Consider the following 4,497-nt stretch of genomic DNA (forward strand, 5'->3'; position numbering starts at 1 on the left):
TTCACCAAACTCAGTGTCATTTTAGATCTTGATGTGATTTTTGTTTGTTTGTTTGTTTGTTTGTTTGTTTGAGACAGAGAGAGAGACAGAGCATGAGCAGGGGAGGGCCAGAGAGAGAGAGGGAGACACAGAATCTGAAGTAAGCTCCAGGCTCTGAGCTGTCAGCACAGAGCCTGACGCGGGGCTCGAGCTCACAGACTGTGAGATCATGACGTGAGCCGAAGTCAGATGCTTAACCAACTGAGCCACCCAGGTGCCCCCCATGTCATTTTGGATCTTACATTTAGCTCTATGATCCACATTAATACATTTAGTGTGAAGTGAAGGTTTTTTTGTTTTGTTTTGTTTTTTTGCATTTGTATATCCAGCACCGTTTCTTGAAAAAGTATATTTTCCTCACTGAATTGCCTTAACCCCATTAATGAAATCAAATGACTACAGACAACTGAAGTGGCACTCGTGGCCTGCAGGTGCCTGGTCTGAGGCCTGCGGTGTGCACTGGAGGAGGGGGAAGGCAGAGAGTTCAGAACCACCCCCCCGCCGGCCAGCCCATCCATGGACTTATTTTAATTTTCCCAACCATTCTGTGAGATATAGGATTTTGGCTTTCAAGATCCTCTTCCCACCAAAGCTCCCTGCACTCAGCTGTAAAGAACTGTGCATATTCTGAGAACAACATCATTGGTCTGACATAAGACAATTCAGCCACTGGTCACAAACAAATCTGTTTCATGGGCAGAGATGAAAGCCTGTTCTGTCATTCCAGGAAGGTAATCTAAGACCACGTGCTACCTGCCTTATTTTCTTGCCAAAGTTGCATGTGGGACTCTGCAGCAGCCCGTGAGATGGCTGAACAATGGCTCTGTGTGGACTATGCCAAGCGTGGCATGGCTGGCTGCAGAAAACGCAAGGAAAAGATTGTGAAAAGTGTATGCTGGATCAGCAAAGTGGTGCTCAATCCTTTTCAGAGTCCAGCAGGAATATGAAGAAGTGGTATCACATTTAAAAATGCACGTTTGAGAAACTGGAGTGGACCAAGGCTGCCACAAAAAGTACTGACGACCTTACAAGCTGGAAGGCTGGGAGAAGCTGGAAGATAATGAGAAGGAACAGATAAGCCAACACATTGTAGATCTGTCTTCTAAGGCAATAAGCACACCAAAGAAAGCTGTTGTCCAGGCTAAGATGACAGCCACTGGCCAGGTGACATCTCCAATGAAAGGTACCTCATTTGTCATCAATATCAATCCCCAGAAATTTTCTGGTTTTTCATCCAAGCCCAACAACTCTGGGGAAGCCCACTTGAGCTTGACCCCTAAGGCAAGTCTGTCCTCAAGCAAATGGGATCCCCAGCACAAGGATGATCTGCTACGTGAGTTTTGGAAGTTGTGCACCACTGTGGCTGAAAATCCTTGCTATAATAGGATGACCCAGATCATCCAGAACTTCCTTTGGAAAAGTTTGGCAGGAGATGGTTTCCACAGTGACGTGTACCTAAAAGTTAAGCTGCTGCTGCCAGGTGTTATTAGGAGTATTTGCAACTTAAATAATAAGCAGACTGTAAAGCTTTTCAGCCTAACTTTGCACTGCAACCCAAATGATATGGCATGAGACCTAGAGCAGGTTAGGTATCAGAGACAACCAGAATCTTCTTTGAGCAGAGCAAGTCTGTCCTCCCAGGTGCCAAGAGTCTCCTTAACATCCAAGAGGTGGACAACTTCCTCCTTCAGCTCTCCAAGCTCACCAAGGAGAATGAGCAGCAACAGGCCCTGCAGGACACTGCCTCCAGGTACACAGCCAATGACCTTAAGTGCATCATCAAGTTGATCAAACATAACCCAAGGATGAACTTGGGTGCAAAACATGTGTTCAATGCCCTTGACTCCTGTTGCCTATAAAGCATCACACAACCTGCAGGACGTGGTGTAGCAGGTCCTCTGCAATGAGCAGGAGGTGGAGAAGGAGCCAGGCCAGAGATAAGCTCTGAGCATCCAGCCATCACTGATGATGCCAGTGCAGCCCTTGCTGGCTGAGGCCTGCAAGTCCATCAAGCATGTGATAAAGACATGCTCTAATGGCATGCTGTCTAAAATTAAGTATGATGGGGAGTGAGTCCAGGAGCATAATAATGGGGACCACTTCAGCTACTTCAGCCGCATATTGAATCCTGTCTTGCCTCACAAGGTGGCCCACCTTAAGGACTACATCCACCAGGCTTTCCCTGGGGGCACAACATGATCTTAGACTTTGAGGTGCTCCTGATCAACACTAGGACAGCCAAACTTCTGCCCTTTGGGATTCCTGGAGTGCGTAAGAAAGCTGCCTTCCAGGATGCTAATGTCTGCCTGTTTGTTTTTTATTTTACCTACTTCAATGTCAAGTTGAAGGACAGGCCTCTGTGCAAGCAGCAGAAGTTTCTTCATGATAACATGGTTGAAATTCCCAACCAGATCATGTTCTCAAATGAAGAAAGTCACTAAAGCTTCAGACTTGACCAACATGATAAATTGGGTGATGTGAGAGGTGTTGGAAGGGCTGGTACTGAAGGATATGAAAAGGACACAAGATCTACTATCCTGACTTCATCGCCCCAGACCCAAAGAAAGCTGCTGTGTGGGAGATGGCAGGGGCTGAATTCTCCAAATAGGAGGCTCACACAGCTGTGGGGATCATCTCCATCAGATTCCATCACTGCAGGATAAGAACTGGAAATCTGCCACTAACTGGTCCCAATTCAAGGAGCTACACCGGCAGTCTAAAGAGAGGGTAGACTTCACTGTGGCAGCTGGACAGGAGGGGAGCTCCTCTACAGGGGACAGCAGTGGAGAGAATGAGGGTACCTCATTCTGGGTCTTGCAAGGCCTCCACAGCCTCCCCAAATTGGTGGAGGGCTGCTTTGGGCCCTCCTGCCCAAAGCAGCCCTCCACCAATGCCAAGAAGGCAAGAGGGAGGCTGAGCCCCAACAGCAAAGGAGGCAACAAGCTGATAGGGAAGCCTTCCCCTGTGAAAGTGGGAAAGCAGAAGGTTCCTGATGAGAACCTGTGCTGAGCAAAGGTGCTTGCTTGTGGACATTTTCCACATAGAGTATGGCTCTATCTGCCACCATCCACACCAGATTTCAGCCATCTCAAATGCTATTTTGTGGCATTCAATGAAGACCTGATGCAGGAATTTGATATGGCCTCAGCCACACATGTGCTGGGTAGCAGGGACAAGAATCCTGACGCTCACCAGGTCTCCCCATAGTGGATTTGGGCACATATTTGGAAACGGAGGCTGGTAGATCCCTTCCAGGACTGAGGTCCTCCCTCTCCATCATGGGTAGTGGGGGAGGACAGCCTTTCTTGGAGCAGTGCATCTTCCAGAACCCACCAACCACGTTTGGTATCTTCCCAACCAAGAGTCAGCTGGGGTGGGTGCCATTAGTGAAGTCCATTTTTCTTGCTGTTTTACACAGATCTTTCAGATCTGGGTGCTGGGTTGTTGTCTTGTTGTTTTCTTTTAAAATAACTGTTTTGGGGGCACTTGGATGGCTCAGTTTAGTAACTGACTCAATATAGGCTCAGGTCAGGATCCCACAGTTCGTAGGATTGAGTCTTATGTCAGGTTCAGTGCTTACAGTGTGGAACCTGTTTGTGATTCTTTCTTTCTCTCTTTCTCTCTCTCAAAATAAATAAATAAAACATTTAAAAAATGTGTTTTTTCCTACAAATAAAATATCTTGTAGTTAAAAAAATTCAAATAATTATACATATTAGAGTGTATTTTGAGATTCTTTATGCTGTTTCAATGACCTAATATTCATTTATTCTAAAGCCATGATGTCTAGAAAACTGTAGCAGTCTATTAAGTATTGAATAAAATACTTTATCTATTTCAAGTTTGTTAATAATTTTCAAAATCGTTCTGCATATTCTAAATCTTTGATTTTCCAAATAGCTTTTAGAATCAGTTTGTCAGTCTCTACAAAATAAAACCATTCCTAGGGTTTTCAAAATTCTCATTAAGCCCTGCTTTTGCTGCATCTCAAAATATTTCTATGATGTGTTTTAACTATCCCTAATTTTAAAAATACTTTCTAAATTCCCTTGTGATATTTTTTTGACCTGTGGATTATTTAGGAGTGTGTTGATTGGATTCTAAATACTGGGGGATTTTCCAGATATCATTCTCTTATTGATTTCTAATTTAAGTCCATTGTGGTCAGAGTAAATAATTGGTGTTATGTGAAATTTAAAAACATTATTGGCATTTCTTTTTATGGCCTAGAATATGGTGTTTCTTATTAAATGTTTTATGTATTTAAAAAATGTTATTGGGTAAATTAGGTCAAAATAGTTAATTGCACTGCTCATGTCTTCTATAGTCTTAATAATTTTCTTTTATTATTCTATCAGTTAGTGGGGTGTACATGGGTGGGTGTGGGAATATTAATGAAATTTCCAACTATAATTGTTGATTTCTTTAATTCTTTCAGAGCTGTCAGTTTTTGTTTCA

General features: G+C 43.8%; 1 pseudogene; it reads left to right on the forward strand.

The window, feature by feature from the left end:
* The first annotated feature begins 421 nt into the window (after window positions 1-421).
* Window positions 422-3,300, forward strand: LOC101087340 (annotated as a pseudogene).
* The last annotated feature ends 1,197 nt before the right edge of the window (window positions 3,301-4,497 follow it).

Source organism: Felis catus, chromosome C2 (assembly GCF_018350175.1).
Source record: "Felis catus isolate Fca126 chromosome C2, F.catus_Fca126_mat1.0, whole genome shotgun sequence".
In the NCBI taxonomy this organism is placed as follows: Eukaryota; Metazoa; Chordata; class Mammalia; order Carnivora; family Felidae; genus Felis; species Felis catus.